General features: G+C 35.9%; 1 protein-coding gene and 1 long non-coding RNA gene across 7 annotated transcripts in view; one reads left to right on the top strand and one right to left on the bottom strand.

The window, feature by feature from the left end:
- Positions 1-23,708, top strand: part of RASAL2 (RAS protein activator like 2) — a 364,958-nt gene that overhangs the window by 204,530 nt on the left and 136,720 nt on the right. The window lies entirely within an intron of this gene.
- On the bottom strand, positions 2,923-23,706 carry LOC120360147 (uncharacterized). Of its 2 annotated transcripts, XR_005576756.2 has the most exons (4): positions 23,646-23,706; positions 21,091-21,194; positions 6,540-6,719; positions 2,923-2,985 (listed from the first exon to the last, which is right to left on the bottom strand). It is a non-coding gene; the product is annotated as an uncharacterized LOC120360147 (long non-coding RNA). The 2 variants fall into 2 exon arrangements; XR_012514955.1 differs by having other exon boundaries at positions 21,091-23,706.

The raw sequence follows: 23,708 nt of genomic DNA, 5'->3' as shown, positions 1-23,708 counted from the left end.
GAGCTAGATTTTGATTAGCAGTAACATTTTTTTCCTTTGGGAGATTAGTTATCAATACCAAGTTGAAGTGCTAGACCACAATTCCTGCTGTAATTTGAAGTTGGGATTACAAATTTGATCTTTTCTCTTCCATATTATAGCACAGTGGAGATTTGTTTACTTCTGTGAAGGTAGTTTCTAGGCAGTGCTGCCTCTTAGGTTTGCGCAAATTATCAGTACCCAATTAATTCCTGTCACTTGTTATGGTTGATTTGTAGTTATTTCATGAAATTTCCAGTAGATGGCAGTAAATTTCTTCAGTAAGGGATTCCCTTTCTAATTTGTGCAAGTCATTTGTATAGGCTATTGTCACAGTTGCTGTTCCCAGTTTATACAGTCAAGTTCTGTGGAAATTGGTGCCTGAGAAGCCCAGAGTAGAGTATTCTAAAATGTGATACCCACGCTATAGGTTCATCTTAATCAGCCCTAAGGCCATGTTAGTCTTAGCACACCACTGTGGTGGTTGGACAATCGGATGGAAAGTAGGAATGATTTTTAGATTCAACAGGGACATCTGGAGGAGATGAATGGCAGATTGAACACAAGCATCTAATTATACTCCTCCAGAAACTGTATTAAACTAGCAAAGGTATTTTATTTTAAAGACATGATCCTTCAAGGAGAATGAGAAAGAAGAAAACAGTCATACACACACACAAACACAGATTGAAAGCTGAAAAGCAAATGACATAGCTCACTTACGAAAGCCAAATCTTAATCTGCCTATGAAGAAAGCTAAAAATGAAGCTGATCTTTACCACAGAATCTTCAGCTCACGAATTGAGCCAGACACATGTGGTAGTAAATCCCCAGGTCTCCTCTTCTTCACCATTCCACTGAACAACTTTTCTTCCTACCTATACCTCCACCTTGGTATAAGACGCCAAGTATACTCTTTGCAGGAAAAAAAAAAAAAAAAAAAAAAAAAAGCCCAAGAATCTTTCGATTGGGAGATACTAGGTAAAATTAAGAACAGGGCATTTTACCACATGTGAGGGAATTAAGTGAATATGTGCACACAGAATGATGAGACTTCTCCACCTTTCTCCTCTCACCTGCCTTTACCTTACATTCAAGGGATTAGAAGAATACCCTTCGGGTATTTAGCCTGAGAAGAAAGATCTAAGGATACCAATTTTCCAAAGAAAAACCTGAAAGAGAGAGACTAACACACACACGCACGAGAAAGAAAAAAGGAGAAAAAATAACTTGGAGTTATAGAGACTAGGCAGGGAACAGAAAACTTTTTAAAAATGATTAGTATCCTCAGAAAGATAGGATATTACATACATGAAACAAGAACAGAATGTTTTACAGGGTTGAGCTTTTGTCAAAAAATTGCAATGTAAAACTCAATAGAATGTTGGAAAATGGAATTGAGAAAATATCTCAGAAAGTAGAGAGAGAGAAAAAGATAAAATAATGAGAGGACCAGTGTAGGAAGTTGAATATCAAAACAGTAATTCCAAAAAAAAGGAAAAGAAAGGGAGCAAAACCCTGGCAAAATAATTTTAAGGAAATTTCCTGCCACTGAAACATACGTGTTTCCAGATTGAAAGGGCTTACTGAGTTCCCATGACAAGGCACATTTTGTGAAATTTTATTTTATTTTATTTTATTTTGAGACAGTCTCACTCTGTCACCAGGCTGGAGTGCAACGGCACGATCTCAGCTCACTGCAACCTCCGCCTCCCAGGTTCAAGCGATTCTCCTGCTCAGCCGCCCAAATAGCTGGCACTACAGGCATGCACCACCATGCCCAGCCAATTTTTGTATTTTAGAAGAGAGAAGTTTCACCATGTTGGCTAGAAGGGCCTTGATCTCTTAACCTTGTGATCTGCCCGCCTCGGCCTCCCAAAGTGCTGGGATTACAAGCCTGAGCCACCACGCTCCTCCAGCCCGTGAAATTTCAAATTGTCTCTGGTGACAAAGAGACAATCTCATAAACCTGTAAAAAAAAGGGGGGGGTGGAAATTGAATTACATACAAAAGATCAGAAAGGCTTCAGACTTCCTATAAGCAATATCAGAAGCTAGAGAATGATGGGGAATGCCTTCTAAATTCTGAAGGAATTTTTTTTCAGCCCAGAGTTGTATATTTAGCTTTAAACCATTAGTCAAGTATGAGGATAGCATAAAGACATTTTCAGACATGCAAGACTTCAAAAAGATTACCTCCTACACATCATTTCTCTTGAAGCTAATGAAGTATGTTTTACTAAAAATGAGGACAGGAGTTCCAGCACAGGGGAGAGAAAAGGAACTTTTAGTAGAATGCTATAGAGAGAACCAAGTTTAATAGCTCTATATAAGATGTAGAATAAAGACAGCCAGTTCAGACTGGAGCAGCTGATAAGGCTGTAGCGAGACTTTACAAGAACACAAAATTGATAAAGTAAGTCAATCAGTTGAAAGAATGGGAAGTGCATTTGTGGTTGAATTAACAATAAGCACATAGGTATCTAAGCAAATGAATAATACAAGAGAACACTATAAGAGAAACAAAAAAGTGGTTCAGGACATAAAGAACACTTCTGTAGCACTTTGTAACATATTGGGTTCTTTACATATATGAACTTTTTAATCCTTGTAAACCCAAGAGGTAGATAATGTTACAGTGAGTATTTTGTGGATAAGGAAGCTGAGGCATAGAGAGGTGAAGTAACTTGCCTAAATAGCTAGACAGCCAGTAAGTGGCAAAGATAGGATTTAAACCCTGAAAGTATGCCTTCAAGTCCATGCTCCTGACCACTGTGCTACAGTCTACATAGGTATTACTCTGTGACTGGAGTCTAAATAGCATATATAGTCATACTACGATGAAAATTACTATGTAACTGTATAGGGAGGGTGAGGGAATAGGAGTATGTATGCACCTACCGGGTAGTCATGGAGGAGGAAGGATTCAGATTCTCTTATTTCATAGTAGAAAGTCAATAGATAATGTCTAAAATAGAAAAATTTTTAAATATCAATAAAGCCATATTATTCAATATTTGATTAACTACCAAAGCAATTGGCTAAGAGAGATAAAAGTGGTTGCTTCTGCAGAAGGAAATATGTTAAAAGAGGAGGGCTGGGGATTGCTGTTTGTTTTAACAAGCTGTAGAACCAGTTGACTCTAAACCGTGTGCATATATATATGTAGTTTTTTTCTAAGACAGGGTCTCATTCTGTCATCCAGGCTGGAATGCAGTGGTGTGATCACAGCTCACTGCAGCCTCAAACTCCTGGGCTCAAGCAATCATCCCATCTTAGCCTTCCAGGCAGCTTTAATGCAGGTGCATACCACCGCATCCAACCAATTAAGGGTGTTAAATCCCTAGATTTTAGGGAATTAAATGGAAGAGTTACACTGATGACAGCAGGTGGGTTTCATGCTACTAAAATATACTGTTTTTAAAATTAACAAAGTCTCCTCATTCTACAGACACTTATAGTAAGACATTAAGATAGCCATTAAAACAGCTTAATTTTTCCTTATCTAAAGTAAGGAAGATAAATTAAATCTGACAAAAGACTAAAAACTTCTTGACATTTTTAAGTTAAATTATTATAATCTAATAGACAATCAAAATAGCCTCTATTGGATGCTTCAGGAATGTTTTTTTAAAAAAGGTATTTTCTTGTCTTTGCCTCTTTGTTAAATAAAAATTCAGCTGAAGTAACGCTAAGGAACAAGATTTCTGCAATCATAAATGCTGTGCCTGTGATTTAATATATGTTTGTATTTCTGCCAATGAATTGAAAACCCATAGACCATGATAGTAAAATACATAAGATTTCCACATAGGTCTCTCAAAGACTCACAGCAGCTTTTGCTCACATGAGAAGATCCAAAAATGCAATTTTTATACCTAGGGTAGGAATATTTTTACTGTGTTTCTTGCAATGTCATAAAATTAGAATTCAGAAAAAAGTGAGAAAAATTCTTCTCTGTAAGTAATTTTATTTCACAATTTTCCAAATAGTTTTAGTGGTGAGCCTACCAAATATTAGGCTAACAAAATAATTCTCTTTCAGCTTTTAAAGTACTTTAGGTTACAGATTTGCCAGTGATCTGCATGAAAATAAAATAAATAAAATGTGAACTGCAGGGTTATTGGACAAGTTTTCTGTTTCAAACTGTTATTTCATGAATTCAGACTACTTTCTAATGTTCTGTTATTTGGCCTTATGTTAAGATTTTCTTTATCTCTTCTTTTCCCCAAATGTTGGGGAAATTATTCTTTATTATGTTCACAATATTGTTTTTTTTTAACTGAGGTTCTCTTTAACACCATATTTTTAGTGTTTCTCTGTGAAGTAAAGCAAGTTTCTGTGCTTGTTCAGTACTAATTGTAACATTCTATTTGATTTGAAGTGATAGGCATCATAGATACTTTTATAACTTAAAACAGCTTCCTCTCACTTTATTATGATGACTATTCATAAAATTTACTCAATTTAGAAACTTAAGTTAAAGCCAAAACAGCACACTTGAGTTATTCCCAGTTATGCTCTCATTCACTTATTTGGTTAACACCCTTCCCCAGTAACAAGCACATTCTAAGTTTGCAATCTATCAGCTGGTGTTTAGCACTGACTGAAAGTTTTGACACTTTGGTGGCTATCTCCATTCTTTACCAACCTTTCCTAAAAAGTAGTTTATATGTGCTCAATAATTTTTTTTTTTTTTTTTTTTTTTTGAGACAGTCTCTTCTCTGTCACACAGGCTAGAGTCCAGTGGCTCCATCTTGGCTCACTGCAGTCTCTACCTCCCGGGTTCAGGCAATTCTCCTGTCTCAGCCTCCCAAGTAGATGGCATTACAGGCATGTACTACTACACCTGGCTAATTTTTGTATTTTTAGTAGAGACAGGATTTCACCATGTTGACCAAGCTGGTCTTGAACTGCTGACCTCAGGTGATCCACCTGCCTCAGTCTCCCAAAGTGCTGGAATAACAGGTGTGAGCCACTGTACCTGGCCTCAATAATTTTTTAAAGTACCCTGAAATCTGGTTTTATCTGCCCCTGAAATTACCCCAAAGTACCAGAGATTTGATAAGTTTTAGAACTTTCATTTCTTTTTTCTTTTTTTTAGATGGGGTCTTGCTTTGTGGCTAGGCTAGAGTACAGTGGCACATGACATGATCATAGCTTACTGCAGCCTTGACCTCCTGGGCTCAAGTGATCCTCCCCCACCCCAGCCTCCCAAGTAGCTGGGACTACAGGCATGTGTCACCACAGCCAGATACTTTTTTTAATTAACTTTTTTGTAGAGATGGGGTCTCACTCTGTTGCCCAGGCTGGTCTCAAATGCCTCACCTCAAATGATGTTCCCAACTCGGCCTCCCAGAGTGCTGAGAATACAGGTAAAAGCCATCGCATCTGGCCAAGTTTCATAACTTTAGTCCTCGTCACCTTCTAACTCTCTTCATGGCTTTTAGTGATTGACTTCCCTTTAAAACTTCTCTATCTTGACTTCTGTGACTTTTTTCCTCTATTGCTTATGTTCTGCCTCACTGTACTTTTTAAAGTATTGCCCACTTTTTAAATGGAGATGTCTAAAGGTCTTACCCTTACTCTTCTTTTTCTTTGTCCTTTCTCTCTAAGTGACTTCACTTTTATTCATGTTTTCAAATATCATCCCTGTGTCACTACCTTTTAAATCTCTATTTTTGGCTTCTACTTCTCTTCTCAGTTCCAGACCATAATTCACAATCGGTCATCTTAACAGTTGTACTAGAATGTTCAAAACTGAAGCCATTATCTTTGATTAGTTTCCCTTCTTTGTTCCTTCCCTCCCCAACAACATATTCTCATGTGATGGCTGCTTCTGTTAATATGACCACCATCCTTCTAGTCGTTCTAACTTTACATTGCTCCTTTGTTTCTACCTAAATATATTAATAGCTACTCATCTATCTCTTCCTGTTTCCATTTTTATCCCTCTGTATTAACTCAATTCACTGCTTATTTGGCATTATCTTCGATCACTAATTGAATCATACTACTTTCCTTGTTTAAACACTTTTACTGGATCTCCATTATCTGTAAGATGAGGTTCAAATTTGCAGTGGCATTAAAGGTCCTATATATTCTGACCCAGATTTAGCTCTTTGTCTTTTTTTTTTTTTTTTTTTTTAAACCTACAACAGGTACATATTCTAGGTTCTGGTCATGCAAGACTGCGTCAGGTTCCCTAGGCATTCTTATAAACATGGGCTTTTGTTCACATAAGGCAAAAACCTGGCTTATCTTTCCCTATACTTCCATCTTCATTTCCACCTCTATATGTAGAAATCCCATTTATCCTAAGGGCCCAATTAGATATCACCTCTTGGCAATCTTTTTCTTTATTCGCTAATCAGAATTCATTAGCATTTTTATCTGTGATAAACAGTACTTTTTGTACTTCTCATATTCGGATGTATATCCTTATGTTTTCAATAAGTTGCTGGTATGTGTCAACTTTACTAGATTGGAACGTCTTAGATAGTAGGATTGTTTCTTACTTACCTTGTTATCACCATAGCAGGTTGTTTTGTGCATAATTGCAGGCTGTGTGAGTGACTGATAGTTGAGCAAATGACTGATATGAGACATCTAAAATGCATTAGAGAAACGCTTTCTTGACTCTTTCAGGTGAAGCATGTCGAAGTGAAAAATAATCTTAGATGTGGATAGTATTTTTTTATCCTGAAAGGAAAACCATACCCACTTTAGAGTAAATCACTTAGTAATGAAATTAGAGAATTACTAAATATCATTGCATAGCCACAGGACTATAAGCAATATAGTCACAACTGTTGGTTTTGATAAATACAAAGTTGGTAAATGCCATTGTCCAAGATAACAAATCACAGTATCAAGTGTGCATGGTTGTGAATGTCAGATCTGAACTCTGTGCTGTTGGTTGATATCATAACCATAGTTGTGTTAGTAACATATTTGTGTTTATTTTTAAAATTTTATTACTAGTAAATCACTTTTATTAAATGTTTTCTCATATCTATAGAGAATGGAAAGAGAAATTATCTTAATGAAAGGAAATGACCATTTAGTTCTTTTTGCTGCATTTCACAAAATGAATATTAGGTTATTTATAGCAAAAGCATGCGTTAAGTTATTAAGAGATTAATTAGTATGTAAAAACCACACAATAAGATTCAGCAGTTATTTTACAGATAGAGAGTTTACTATTTCAGGAAAGAAAATGGGTACCCGTAACTAGAACACATTCTGTCTGGAAGGATACCTTTACCAGTGACAGTGCTAGGTAGTGGAAATGGCACCAGCTTTGAAGTTGTCTTAACCTGGATTCAAATTCCATATCCTCTCATCATTAACTTTGAGCCTCAGCTTCTTTGTCAGGTGAGATTTTTAGTGTGATTCAAAAGAAGAATGGAAGTACAATAACAAACTTTTATTTGAGGCAGAGTTCAGTTTGCTCTGACTCATCAAATCATGGAACCAATAAGATAATAGAGTAGGTATTATGCTTCTTATCTTGCTTGGACAGGTTTAAGTCAGCCTATTAAAGAAATTTGAAGCTGGGCATAGTAGCTCACTTCCGTAATCCCTGCTACTTGGGAGGCTAAGGTGGGAGGATTGCTTTGGTCCAGGAGTTCAAGGTTGCAGATTACACCACTGCACTCCAGCCTGGGTAACAGAGCAAGACCCAATCTCTAGAAAAAAAAAAAAGAAAAAGAAATTTGAGGTGTGACATCTCCGAAAGCATTCTATCTCTGTATCTTGTGACTTTGTTTATTAGTTTTTCTCCATTTTCACTTGCCACTTCCTGTCTTCTTAAATATAGTCATAATTCACCAGTCTGTTATGTAATGAAGGTAGAAGGATGGGGGTGGGCTTGTTTATAATGCATCTTGAAATATATTTTGGAGACTTGTCGTAGGCCCTTGACTACCCAGAACCTTTTCTGAAAGGAAAAATAAATAATTCAGATAAATTCATCAAAATTAGCTAAATATTTAGTTGCACATGTGCATGTGCCCTCTTTTTTGGTAGCCCAAGATTGGCTACGCTGTTTATCAAAACCTTTTAAGTTTATATTTTAAGCAGAAGAATTTATAAATCAGATTGGTGGAAAATCTGGTTTAATTTTGTGTGGAAAAGACTGTAGCTGCCTCGAGGGATGAAGTATTTGTTTTGTTATACCCCCCTCCTTGGCACCCACCTGCCAACTCGTCTCTATAGTAACAGTGCTTAACCAAGAATGCTCCCTAGTTTCTCATAAAGTTGTTGTGTTCATTTGATCATTCTGGTTATTTTTATTTTATTTTATTTATTTCTTTTGGTGAGACAGACTCTCACTTTGTCACCAGGCTGGAGTGCAGTGGTGCCATCTCAGCTCACTGCAACCTCTGCCTCGCAAGTTCAAGCAATTCTCCTGCCTCAGCCTCCCGAGTAGCTGGGACTACATGCACGTGCCACCACACCCAGCTAATTTTTATATTTTTAGTAGAGACGGGGTTTCACCATGTTGGCCAGGATAGTCTCAATCTCTTGACCTCGTGATCCATCTGCCTCGGCCTCCCAAAGTGCTGGGATTACAGGTGTGAGCCACCACACCTGGCCCGTGGTTGCTTTTGTTTCTGTAAAATTTAAAGCCTATTTTCTTTCCTGTTGTCTTCAGATATTTGCATGTTAATATTTTTCATCATTTCAATTGATTTTTAATATAGCACAACAGGAAACCTCCATTCATTTCATTTTTTAAATATTCTCTCCTATTTTGTCTGTGTTTGACATGTTCTAACTTTGAAGAGTAGAGAATAACATAGGAAAAATTCAAGGTAGAAAGGAGTGCCTAGAACATAAATTCACAGGATGAGAAGGAAGTAAAAGTGGCTGAATTAAAAAGAGAACCGATAATAGAAGAAAGAAAATTATCAGTTCGTTTTTTTCAACTTAAAGGCCTTTAGGTTTCTTTCTCACTTTTAATCAGATTAGTGCCACCAAAGAATCAAAAAGGTATTTAAACAAATATTTTATAATTAATTTTTGAAGGTAGGAATTATAAAAGAAGTATTCATTCAGATATATGTATTAGGAACCAGATGAGCTAGGGATAGAGCTAATGAGATAATACATTGGATGTGCCTTAAGTGGAGAAAAAAATACATTTAAAAGTAGAATATCATTAGCAGTGCATATAACAGTTGGCTAGAAATAGCCTTGGAGTAGCCACTAAAAGCTAGAAAGTTTCACAGTGGTAGATATGCTCCCTGAAAGAAACTGTATGCCAAATAGGAGAAAGGAGAAAATTTGGCTTCTTTTAATAAGTTTTGACATAAGTGATATAGTTTAGAAAAGAGATACAATAAAATACAGTAAAAGATGAGCTTTTATAACTAATTGTGTTACTCAAGCTAGTAAGTTAGAATTAGCTGGGTACCATGGTTCATGACTGTAATCCCAGCACTTTAGGAGGCCAAGGCAGAAGGATTGCTTGAGGTCAGGTGTTCAAGATCAGCCTGGGCAACATAATGAGACCCTTCAAAAAATAAAAAAACTAGCCAGGCATGGTGGTGTGTGCCTGCAGTCCCAGCTACTTGGGAGGTGGAGGCAGAAGCAGGAGGATCACTTGAGCCCAGGAGTTTGATTCAACATAGAGCTACGATTATATAGTCGACACTAGCTATGATTGTGCTGCTGCACTCCAACATGGGTGACAGAGTGAGCAAGATCATGCCTTTAAAAATAAATGAATTAATAAATAAATAATTTTTAACTTTCCCAAGAAAAATTAATTTTGCAGAATCTCATGTACTCACGTAAAAGGCTGGCTTATGTGTTTTTCACATTCGAAAGAATGAATCACAGATCAGGCAAAGGTATACGGTATCAGTTCCCATTAGGGAATAAAAGAGTAAGTTCAGAATTTAATTAGCAGAAATCTACTTCCCTTCTAATTATTGCTAATAAATACGATTAATAAATGGATTTTCAAAAGAGATGTTATTAGACTCTGAGACATCATCTTTTAGTATATATTTCTCTTTCAAAATTTATTGTATACTATTTCCATGTTATTGATAATGCTCTGCTATTTCAGAATTCGTTACTGTACTAGAAGTTTATGTCTCAGAAAAGAATATCTAATTAATTTTGTTTTTCTTTCCACAACCCCTTGTTCCTCCCATTTTACTGATGTTATCTTCTCTTACAGACTTGAGATCACGTTTTAGGTGATGATTCGTTTTTTCTGGAGACATTCAAAAATAGCATTATTTCTATGGTTTAAACCATGCTGCCATATAAATATTGAAAGGCTCTTACTAGAGGACAAGTTTCATGTACTAATATTGTCCAGGTAAATAGAACAATCTCATTTTAACTTAGCATTTCTTTTCTATTTTGAATAAAATTTAAAATTACCAGACTTTTAAAAAAATGTCATTATGGGTATATATCCAAATTTAGTTGCTGCTTTGGAGGTCATCTTAAGTAGCTTTTTAAAACTATAGTATTTCCTAGTATTCATTTAGATTATAAGTAACATTCTTCAAGCTAGAGAATATTTTTAAGTTAGAATCTTAGATATTGGAAAATTATTAACTTACCAGGGAGAATATCATTAATAAAAAGCTGTTTATTTTATTTTTTTATTTATATTTTGAGAAAGGGTCTTACTCTGTCACCTAGGCTGGAGTGCAGTGGCATGACCTTGACTCACTGAAGCCTCAACCTCTTAAGTTCAAGTGAACCTCCCACTTCAGCCTCCTGAGTAGCTAGGACTGTAGGCACACACCACCATACCTAGATATTTTTTTGTATTTTTTTTTGTAGAGATAGTATTTCACCACATTGGCCAGGCTGTTCTCAAATTCCTGGCTCAAGCGATCCACCCACATTGGCCTTCCAGACTTCTAGGATTACAGACATGAGCCACCGTGCCTGTCCACAGTTCTTTGTTGAATCAGAAACCATAACTGGCAGAAAGACAACCTTGTTGGTTCTTGTTCCTAGAAAAACAGTATAGAAATGGCAAGTCCTGAGAGTGACCTTATTTAGAGAAAAGGTCTTTGTAGATATAATTAAATTAAAAATCTCAAGATAAGAACATTTTGGATCTCTAGGTGGACCCTAATCCAATAACAAATGTTCTCGTAAGAGACAGAAGAGGGGAAGACATAGACATGGAGGAGAAGGCCTTGTGAAGACAGAGCTAATGATTGGAATGAGGCAGACGCAAGCCAGGGAATGCCTGGATCCACTAGAAAATGGAAGAGGCAAGCAAGTCTTTTCCCCTGCAGACTTCCAAGGAAGGGTGGCTTTGCCTATGCCTTGATTTTGGACTTCTGACTTCCAGAAAATTATGAGAGAATAAATTTCCATTGTTTTAAGTCACTCTGTTGGTGGTAGTTTTTTTTTTTATGGCAGCACTAGGGAACTGATATATCTGTTTATTTTTTCTGCTATACAAACTATCTCATTCCCTATCACATTTTTAGTACGTAGTACCATGAATCGGCTACTTTTGTGAGTCTCTTATTCCTATTTCTTTTTTTGAAAAACTTATTTTTAATTTGTATGAGTATGTAGTAGGTATATATATTTATGGGGCACATGAGATATTTCGATACAGACATATAATGCATAATAGTCACATCAGGGTAAGTGGTATCTGTCACCTTAAGCATTCATTATTTCTTTGTGTTATGAATATTCGAATTTTACTCCTTTAGTTATTCTAAAATGTACAACAAATTGTTGCTGACTGTAGTTACTTTGTTGTGCTATCAAATGCTAGATCTTACTCATTCTGTAATTATTCTTATTTCTTAGTATCACCAATTGCCACCTCAAATTCATCTCTTTATGTTTTTAGAATAAAAGTAAAGAATAGTTATGAATGTGAAGAAACAATAAATGATGTAACTAGATAGACATAATTATGATAAAACGGTGACAGTGCTAAATTCTGGTTGTATATTATCTCATTTATTCCTGGCAGTAGTCCAGTGAAACAAGTATTATTAGTACCCTTATTTTGTAGGCAAGAATAGTGAGCCAAATACGTGGCAGAACCAGAATTTAAACCCAGGTCTGTCTGACCTTCAATTCACCTTATCATGTTATTTCCCAACTACTTTACCGATAGGGTATTTCTGGTTATGAGTGTCGTATAAATACTAACACAATTACCAATAGGGTATTTCTGGTTATGAGTGCCTTATAAATACTAACAGGCACCTGTAAGACCTTGTCTCATTTCTCTTCCTCTCCCCAGTGGTATTTGTTCCCTGATTCAGAGCCCTGCAGAGTAATTAACTTAGTAAATTGCCTAACCTAGGGAGTATAGCCTTTCATTCCTCAAATATATTTTTTAAAATTCCTGTTATGTACCACACACTGTTCTGGCCTGTTGAACAAAGCATTCAGAAATAGCCAACAGTACAGACAAAAGCCCCTGCCTTCAGGGAACTTACATTCTGGTGGGACTAGATTGGCAAAGCAAACACCTTTACAGTATACCCCATGGTGACAAATGCAATGGAGAAAAAATGAGGTAAGGTAAAGGACAATAGGGAGTGCTGTGGGTGGAGAAGGGAGCAAAGGAATGTTATTTTTATATGAGATCATCAGAAATAGCCTCACTGATTAAGGAACATTTGGTGAAGATCTGAAAGAAAATGTCCCAGAACTGACATTTGAGTTCATTGAATTTTCAGTTTAATAGGCCCGCGAAGCACTCAGTATGTTAATAAGTATAGACGCACGTGAAGGCACATTTTCAGGAAATTTCAGAACATCTGCAGTGAGAGAGACCCTTCTGAAAAGTTTTCAGGGATTTAAAGCAGAAACAAAAGAAACTCTATAAAGGATTTGAGTAAGAGCAGCATCTGACTTCTTGATAGTGATATTAGAGCCTGAGACCTTGGAGAAGTACCCTTGAAATTCCAAGTGAACATGGTATCTAAAGTGAGATATATTCCAAGCTAATGTATCTGTCAAGTGTACTCTTACTAAAGGACAAGACTGAAGTCCCAGCTACTCAGAAGGATTGCTTAAGCCTGCACCACTGTGCGCCAGCATAGGTGACAGAGAGAGACCCTGTCTCTTAAAAAGGGAACAAGAGAAAGACAAAAGTTATCCCCAGAATCTTGGTAAAAGGAGGCCTCTAGATGGCGCTGTGTAGCTGACTGAGTGAGCATCCAGTCTAAACTGGGGTAAAAGGATGCAAGGCTGTGGTATATATTAGTATTACACATTAATATTTACATTCTGTAAACTTTGGCTAATTATATTATTGACTAAATTGCTTTAATCAGAGTCATTAGTGAGGGTAGGAGAAGAATAAATATTATTGAATGCCTAAGTTAAGGCACTAGTTTATTACAGTTCCACTGTGTTACAGCAGTGTTATCAGATGACTAGTAAGCCCTGCACAAATCTTTTCTCAAAGTTGTTTGATTGGATAAATTCAGAAGATTAGGCTAATGCTAGACCATAATATGAGTAACATAAGTAATGTATTACTTTGTTTAATGTTTCTGCTTGCAATATATATCTAAGGTTCTGCAAGCTACTGTCCTGTATACCTGAGAAATTATTTCACAGATGTATTCTATTTATATCTCTCCTTGGGTGATTTATGATGTCTGCATTTTTTTTAACCAAGGAATCTATTTTTACAACATAGAGTATGTAGCATCTTATTTCTTTCTTTTTTTTTTTTTTTTTTTTTTTGAGACGGAGTTTCGCTCTTGTTACCCAGGCTGGAGTGCAATGGCGCGATCTCGGCTCACCGCAACCTCCGCCTCCTGGGTTCAGGCAATTCTTCTGCCTCAGCCTCCTGAGTAGCTGGGATTACAGGCACACGCCACCATGCCCAGCTGATTTTTTGTATTTTTAGTAGAGACGAGGTTTCACCATGTCGACCAGGATGGTCTTGAACTCTCGACCTCGTGATCCACCCGCCTCGGCCTCCCAAAGTGCTGGGATTACAGGCTTGAGCCACCGTGCCCGGCCTTGTAGCATCTTATTTCTAATAAATACTCTTTGTGGATCGAACAAGCCTGAACCATACTTTTGGTAAAATGGAGTTCTTTTTGACAAAGTTGTAGACTTTTTCATATAATTGGAGTTGCAGTGGGCTGTACTCTTGGCCATGAAATAACAGATTCAAAGTGTTCCCTGATAAAAGAATTAAACATTTCTGTAAATGGAAAGAAAAGAAAAAGATTTCAGAGAATCTGATCAATAATAGCTCGTGGGTCCTAGTGAATGGAGAAATCTGTGAAGAGGTAAGGAGGGAAAGAATACCATGTCAAATGAGGGGTGAAAAAAATTTCTCTCATTTTCCTTTTATTCACCTTTCATCTTCTTTTATAGAATTTCTATACAGTGAATATGTTTGGCATTTAATAACAGCACCCCTCTCCCAGAATACTGTTTTCATTTTATTTTACTTAACAAATATTTATGTAGTGGTTTGTGCCAAATACTGTTCTAAGCACTTTGCAAATATTTATTCACATAACCCTATAAGGTGGGTACTGTTATTATGCCACTTTGTTTGTTTGCCAGCACTTAATGAAACTGAAACAATGCTTGTCCAAGACGCCATAAGTAGTAAATGACATAACTGGTATTTGAACCTAGGAATTTGGCCCTAAAGTCAGTCCTCTTAACCACTGTGCTCTTCTGTCTGCTAATGTAGTACCTTAGAAGTGGTGAGCAAAAGAGGCAGAGTTCTGATTGATTGACTGATTGATTGATTGACCGATTGACTGATTGATTTGAGACAGGGTTTTGCTTTGTCACCTAGACCAGAATACAGTGCTGCAAACTGCAGCCTCAACCTCCTATGCTCAAGTAGTTCACCCGCCTCAGCCTCCCGAGTAGCTGGCAGCACAGGTGCACACCACCACACCTGGCTAAGAGGCAGAGTTCTATACTCCCATGTCCTGTGACATTGTCAGTGGTTGAATTCCCTATTCCCTTAAAAAAAAAAATTTATTTGTCATGTTGTCTCTTTTACTTATTTAGTGGAGGAAAAAATGTGTAGTCATCCATTTAAAAATATTAAAAGAGACTATATGGGGTTTTTGTTGCTATTAGTAGTCATAGGACAAACTGTGATGAGTGAAATCCTATTTACTAGACATGTAACTTCATGCATCATTTAAAGAATTTCTATACAAAGAACATTTTTGGCTTTTAATAGCAATCAATAAATATTGAGTTCAATTAAATATCAAATAAGAGTGTACAATATACTTTCAGCATTTTTCAATTGATTATATTCTTGTTAACTTCATGTTTTATATGTATAGATATAACAAAATTTAAAAGATGCATCATAAAAATTTTAGTAAATTTTAAATGTTTTGTGAATGATGATTTTAATTATGCAATACATGATGGTATAGGATAAATCATAGCCCATTAATAATTGAATGAATGAGTGAATGAATGAATAAATTTTTTAATTCAAGCCTAGATTTTCTCTGCAGAAAACCTATGTTCTTGACCGGGCATGGTGGCTTATGCCTGTAATCCCAGCACTTTGGGAGGCCAAGGTAGATGGATCACCTGAGGTCAGGAGTTCAAGACCAGCCTGGCCAACAAGGTGAAACCCTTTCTCTACTAAAAACACAAAAAAAATTAGCTGGGCGTGGTGACAGGCACCTGTAATCCCAGCTACTCAGGAGCCAGAGGCAGGAGAATCACTTGAACCCAGGAGGTGGAGGTTGCAGTAAGCCGAGATTGTGCCTCTGAACTCCAGCCTGGGCAATAAGAGCAAGACTCTGTCTCAAAAAAAAACTGTATTCTCAAAATCAGTGTTGTGGGCTGTCACATTATCAATCAGATGGAAACCACTTTATTTCCTTATGTGAGGGAGAAAAAGGTATCTCCAATTCTTAAAACAAAGATATCCCTGTCTAATTTCTCTCTGTGGCCTTGAGAAATGTCATAGTGGTTGTGTGAATTTGCCTTTAGTCACCAATGAATGTTTCTTTATCAGATTTATTAATGTCTTTTTATTCTCTCAATTTTTTTATCCATAAAATATCACTCAAATATGAGACTTTACTGAGATAAAGCTATTTTTCACCCATTTTTGTTTTTTGTCAATATGACATTTTAACTCATTTATGCCTAGTGTTACCTTATTGGAATGGTAAGTTTGTGAGAGTTATTTATATCCTATTGCTGAGGTCATCGCCAAAGTCTGATTTTTCACGAAAGAAATTGCAACTTCCAGCATAAATAGGTTAAGATCAGCATGTCAGATAAATTATTTAGTTTTAAATGAGTTCAAAAACCCAAGTTTACTTTACCTGTGGGGCACATTTACCTGTTGATAGTAACTACTGTTGAAGATAGGTTACAAAATAGTATATAATCATAATTCTTGACTATATTCAAAACCAGATTGTTTATCTTTTCTGAGAATTACTTTTCTACTCACTGAAACAAACTTCTAGAGGATTTTTAAGTTTTTCGTTAGTAGTAAATTTTTGTCTGTAGTTTCAGCAGTGATACATTTAGATAACATATTTTACTGCCAAGAGAAAATATGTTAACCTTTATTATGGTAGAGAGAAAAACTTAGCTTGTTTTTAAAGCAATGGTAAATCCATCTTTGAATGTAGTACGTATTTGTGCTACTGAACTACGTTATGTTTTTTTTTGTGGGATCATTGTTTTGGAATTGATCATGAATTGATTAAATACCTTGCATAATTCCATGCCTTTTATAACATTGCTTTTGCCTTTTCTGGGTATAATACCTAATTAATTTCTTATGGTGTTGAATTTTTTTAATAACAGTAATAATTTTTTACTGCATGTGCAGTAATTTAAAGGGAAGTTTTAACCTCTTGAAAGTAATTTTTCTTATTTAATGACATTTTCAAAAACTAAACATGATTATTTATGGGTTTGTTTTTCATGTCCACAATGTTTTACACTTGGTAAAAGATAATTCATTTATTGTAACTTTTTCTTTTTTTGAGACGGAGTTTTGCTCTTGTCACCCAGGCCAGAGTTCAATGATGCTATCTTGGCTCATTGCAACCTCCACCTCCTGGCTTCAAGCCATTCTCCTGCCTCAGCCTCCCAAGTAGTAGCTTGGATTACAAGCATACACTGCCACTGCCAGATAATTTTTGTAGTTTTGGTGGAGTTGGAGTTTCACAATGTTGGCCAGGCTGGTCTAAACTACTGACCTCAAGTGATCTGACCGCCTCTGCCTCCCAAAGTGCTGCAATTACAGGCGTGAGCCACTGCACCCGGCTGCAACTTTTAAAAGATAAAAAAAATACGTGTCATTACATAGGAACTTTAAAAAATAATCCTTCTAAAAAATATAGGCAGGCCGGGCACGGTGGCTCACGCCAAGGCAGGCAGATCACGAGGTCAAGAGATCGAGACCATCCTGAACAACATGGTGAAACCTCATCTCTACTAATAATACAAAAATTAGCTGGGCATGGCAGAGCACGCCTGTAGTCCCACCCAGCTACTTGGGACGCTGAGGCAGGAGAATTGCTTGAACCTGTGAGGCAGAGGTTGCAGTAAGCCAAGATCACACCCCGGCACTCCAGCCTGGCAACAGAGCAAGACTCTGTCTCAAAAAAAAAAACGGCAATATATTTTAAAATATAATACTTGAAATAAAAATGTAATATAACCAGCATCATAAAATGGAACAAGATTGTCCTTTTGGAGCCTAGAAAATAATTAGGAGTCTTATTTTTGTCACTTTCACTATCCTAATGGTTCAGAAGCAATAAGTAGAAGTACCACAGATTATTATTATTTTATTTATTTATTTTGCTTAAGAACTTAAATTTTTCTTTGGGGCATTTATTTTCATTTTAAAAAATAATCAGACCATAAGTTTCAAAGGTTTGGCTGAAGGATAATATTCTGCAGAAAATCAATATGGCATACCTACAAACCAAGCACCGTACACACACACATACACACACACGTGTGCGCACACGTGTGTGTGTATATATATGTATTTGTAATACTTGTTTTCTACTTTATTTCTTTATATAAAAGATAGGATCTTATTAAATTCATTGGCCTATTTAATATTAAATATGTTTTAAAATGGAGGAGAAAAATAGCCATTGAACTGAGAAAAAGGGGCCCCTCATTTTCTCTTGAATTTGATTTATTCCAAACAACACAAACTTGAGGGTAGACTGCTGATACTGAGAATGTTTCTTCTCATTTCCTTACTCAGTCTATTCCCTTCTCTCTTAAAACATGCACGCACGCACGCACGCACGCACGCACGCACGCACTGATCTCCCTCTCCCCTGGCCCATCCATATCCTGGGACACAGATGTTTGGAAACTGCTCATACATCACACAGAATGATCATTTTCAAGTCAGGAGCTGCCTCTCAGATTCTGAGTGATACAGCTCTCTCCAGTTGCTGAAACAAGTGAAAAAGCACATAAGTGGAATGTTCTTTTGAAAATTCAGTGTATTGTTCCAAGAAATATATACATTGTTGCATCTGGATAATACACACTGAAGAAACGAGCAATAGCTTCTAATAAACCTAATTTGGAACAATGTGCAAGCTCCTTTATAAAATTATTTATATTATAGAAAATTTGGAAAGTATAGAAAGCTATGAGGAGGAAAATAATCCCCAAAATGACAATTAAAGATAAATTTGGAGTAGTTTAGTGTACCATAGTGGTTAAGGGAAAGCAATCCAGGAGCCAGCTAAAGCATGAATTCTGGCTCTACCACTTTGTGACTTTGGGCAAGTTACTCACTTAACGTGTGTCTCCATTTTCTCATCTGTAAAATAGGCAAAATAATATAATTTGCTTCTTAGGTTGTATATTTTAGAACTCTGTTTCCATAGGAAATTACTGTTAGAATTTTTCTTTTTCTTCTTTTCTTTTTTTAAATGCTTGTTGACAATCCTTTAGAGTTCTACTGGATTTTGGTGTGCTTCTGTTAGTTGTAAGGAAATAATGGAAATTTAAATGACGTCAACTGCCCGCAGTAGTATTTTGAATTACATAGTACATATATATGTCTTTGTATCAGTGGTATGCCAAAGAGTGATTGTACCATAAGATCTATGGTTTTTCTAAATAGATTTTATAAAAACGGTAGCCCATAGTTGAAAATGTTCTTTAAAATGAAGGCAAAAACAAATGCCTAATGATCGTTATTTCTACTGAAACTGAGTGTTATCTGTATTATATGAGAAAAATGGGCTTCTGTGTTAGTTGTGACAGTACAGTAGCTTAATAGGAAATCCATAAGCCTAATAGATAAGTATTTGTGTGTGTGTTTATGTATATCTATAATTATGTGTATATATGTAAAAATATATATATGTGTATATAAATAAATATATATTTAAAACCACTGAAGAAAATGAGTTTGTTTAAATTCCGTTTTTAAGTGAGGAATTCCAATATCACAGGCATGTCCTTGGCTCATGAGCACATTAAGAGGTAGTATCCAGTAATATCCAACACTATACCAAAATACTTTTCGTTGCTTTTCATTGTTTATTAATGAATTTTTGTAGAAATAGAAGTGTTGCTTTTGTTCTTGTAGTGTAATCTTTTTCATATGATGAAGTGAAAGTAGGAAAGGATTTCCTTGTATTTTCCCATTTGTATTTTGCTTATTTTTCTTTGACCTGTGGTCTTACTCACATGAAAGCTTGAATTTCTCAACTCAGTATCAGGAGACTGATACTTGATTTTGCCTACTCCTTATAATAGTTCCTCCTAGCCAATTGCCATTCCAGGAAAAAAAAATGCAGTCTACTAAGTCATCTTAGTGGGAAGAGCAAAGTAAAACTCTAATGCTTAACCAGAAGTTTTAAAAATATTTTGTGGCCATCAGAAATGTTACTTATTTGACATGGCCCTTTCTAAACACTTGTAAGTACTTTGCTAACTATATAAATTAATGCTTCTTTATCAGAGAGCAGAAGTGTGTATGTTATGTGTGTCTGTGTATTGTGCTGGCATCCCGTCTTTATAAAAATGAAATTAAATAAAATTTTAATGGCATTTCTGAATAAGTGGGTGACTTTGGTGTTTGTCATTCAGACTATAAACAATGGTTTCCTTTTAAAATATGAATTCTAAAAAGAATGCAGTGGGAAGACCCACATATCAGAATGCCAATCTTGTTTATGGGGAAACCTGAAAAGACACTGTTTATGATTAGAAGAAGCTGAGTTTATATGATCATCTGGTGTTCAAAAGAGGAAACACACTAACAGCATGGTGTAACCTAAGTTAGTTTGCTTTGAGATGTGTTTTCTGCTTGGAAGAGGAGAATATGGGTATTAACAGGGTGGCTTGTTCATTAATTTATTTGATAAGGAATAAAATTGATGTGCAAGTTTTTTGTTTTTTGTGTTTTTGAGATGGAGTTTTGCTCTTGTCACGCTGAAATGCAATAGTACGATCTTGGCTCACGTTAACCTCCTTCTCCCAGGTTCAAGCAATTCTTCTGCCTCAGCCTCCCAAGTAGCTGAGATTACAGGTGCCCCCTCCCCCCTCCCACACACACCTGGCTAATTTTTGTATTTTTAGTAGAGACAGGGTTTCACCATGTTGGCCAGGCTGGTTTTAATCTCCTCACCTCAGGTGATCCACCTGCCTCAGTCTCCCAAAGTGCTGGGATTACAGGCCTGAGTCACCGCACCTGGATGTAATTTTTAATTATATACTGCTAGCTTATTTTTGTGCCCATTGGTTTTCAAAAAGATTATGCATTTATGGTTTCAGGATTTCTTAATGGCTAGCATACTGAATTGTATACCTGTACCAAAGTCAGAATCCCATAATATTACTTTTTTATGGGATGGGGGGGGGGGGAGAAATACATTATCTGCATTCTTCAAAATTCAGAAAGTGTATTATTTGGTTGATTCATAACTAGGAAAGAAAAATCTCACAGCCTTTTAGAAACATAGTATTTGTTGATATTGAATTTTGAAACTATCATAGATGTAGCTTCCAGGAGTTCACTTATCCCTGTTTTCAGACCATTTATTTATTCAACAGATACTTAGTAAGCACTCACTGTGTGGCAGGCAGTATACTTAGCATTGCAGATACAGCAGCTAGCAAGGCAGGTATAGTCTCTGCCACCACTCAGATTCTGAGTGATACAGTTCTCTTCAGTTGCTGAAACAAATGAAAAAAGCACATAAGTGGAATGTCCTTTTGAAAATTCAGTATATTGTTCCAATAATATATACATGGTAAGGCTACGGTGGTAGCAGGGACTTTTGTCTTATATCCCACTTATTCCCAGAGTTTAGGAAAATGCCTGACATTAGTCAGTACTTAACATTATGCCTGACATTAGTCAGTACTTAAATGATGGATAGATGGATGAATATATTTCACTCATCAAACCTTTTTTAAAGTATTTAGACTTAGGAGGACTTTAGCTTAACTTAAGGACAGGGATATCTATTTTCTGACGCCAGAGCCTAGCACTGTGTATGTTAGTGCTGAAATAAGAACATTAAGGAATTCATCTCCATCTTGTGCAGTTTCAAGTTACTTACTGAAGCCAATAGAATTAAATGCCAAGGAAAGATAGTCCTTTCATCATTTACCCAGTTAGGACCTACTTCTACAGGTGGGATCATGGTCAGTAGAATTTGCTTCTCAGAGTAATTTCTACTTAACCTTCAATGTCTATGAACCTAAAGCCATGGGCTGTGGTGCCATGGCCAAGGAAACACAGCTTTTGGGATAGAGACTGAAGTGACTAATAAAATTTTAATCTTCACCTGCAGCATGAGTGAGTTTTCCAAGAAGCTGGAGAAGCACGAGTAAATGCTGCACTATTTAGCCATGAGCTCAAGCTAGAAAGTGGCTGAAATCCATGAGTATGCAGCGAATTGGCTTATTGGCTAGGAATAGCCTCTTCGAGTTTGATGGAGTTTTGAACTGATCCACTAGATCACACAATTTGACCACTCAGCTCAGTACCAAGCTTGTTCATTTTGGATAGGTGAGGCCACTTTAGCCATTTTATTTCTACAAATAATCACTATGTTATAATTATTTGGTTTTACGTTTCTCCCCTGTACAAAGAGTTGGGTAGGGTTGTCTTGACTAATCCATCTTATGTGGTCCTTACCTAGCACTAAACTTAATAAATGTTTGTATTAGGTTGAACTACATAAAAATGCTGTGTTTTTAAGTCAAAAAATAGTCAAATACCAGCATTAAACAAATGAATAGTAAGAAAAATTCAAGCAGTGAATGAGTTGTTGGACTAGATGATTTTAAAGATCTCCTCCAGTACTGGGATTCCATAACCTTATAATTCAAACATAAATAACATCAATCAATTCCAATACTTAGTTACCAACTTATTAAACCATGATCCTCATATTATACACAAACATAGCACCCTGTTCTTGTCCTTCTTGGAACTTATCACAATGATTTAGCTAATTTTTATACTAAATGATTATGTGTTCCTCATCTTAATGTGTATAATAATATGTATCTAATATGTAAGATATATAATACATATATATGTAAATATAAATGTGTAGATAGATGAAAGATACAGTGTATATGTTTCCATCAGCTATTTGTTAAAAGGTAGATGATAGATTAATACTGTGTTGTTTCATTTCTCTTCTGTTCCACTGCTTTAAAGTGGCAGGTGGAGTCCACTATGAATTTTTTCATTGATCAGCTCTGACCTGCTAACCTCAGCAACTGAGCACCTGCATAATGTGTTAGGTCATCATATTAATAATGAAGATTACATAGTTGATCTGCCTTTTTATGGGGACAATATATAAATAAAACCCTAGAAATATGACTGATTTTAAAACAAACTAAAGTGATGACTGAGAACAGTAATGCCATCTATAATTTCATTGCATCTAGTAGAAAATTAGTTTTGCAAAGCTACTCAATATATAAAATTGTTTTAATTATTTATTTTTAAAATGAAGTTCTCAGATTTAATCTCAATACGAAATCTCTTGATTACAGCAAAGCAGATTTTTATCTGTCAGTAAGTTAAAAAAAATGAGGGGGAAAAGCAAGCATCAACTTCCAGGGGTCTAATAACTTCCTAACTTCATGGGACTTGCCTAACAGTAGGTGGACATTTCATTTTAAAACTTTGCCCTTAGTAGTCAACACTACCCTCAACACAGCTACAGACTATATAACATAGAGTCTGCATAATACAAGGCATTTCTGTATGAGTAAAATATTAAATATTTTTTAAAATAATTTTTAAGAAATGAAGTTCTGGCTTAAGACCTGAATAAAGGGTTTTAGGGAAATAAAAACTTTGTTCTTTTTCTAAATTTTAGACTTTTCCATTATGGTAAGTTACATTGATCTGTTTAATAAAGTAGTTTATGATAGTAATGTATATGTGCTAACAGACTTCTATCTCTGCATCAGCTGTAAGATTTACCTGGTTTTTGTACTCTAAAGAGTTTATATTTAAATTCAACATAATAACTTTCAAAATAAAAATCTCTGAACTTAGTTTTATTTTAGACTGCTTATGACAAAATCACTTCTTAAAGTGCACAGATGCACACATCCGCCCTCCCATCCTTTGTGATAGAAAAAATGAATTACTTAGCTTGGTAAATCACATTGCTTCTCCTGAAGTAGACTGCCTGCACCCAGTGCTGTGAAAGA

The sequence above is a fragment of the Saimiri boliviensis genome, chromosome 19 (genome assembly GCF_048565385.1).
Source record: "Saimiri boliviensis isolate mSaiBol1 chromosome 19, mSaiBol1.pri, whole genome shotgun sequence".
Classification (NCBI taxonomy): domain Eukaryota; kingdom Metazoa; phylum Chordata; class Mammalia; order Primates; family Cebidae; genus Saimiri; species Saimiri boliviensis.
Note: the sequence above shows the minus strand (reverse complement) of the source record. Positions and strands in the feature narration are given on the sequence as shown.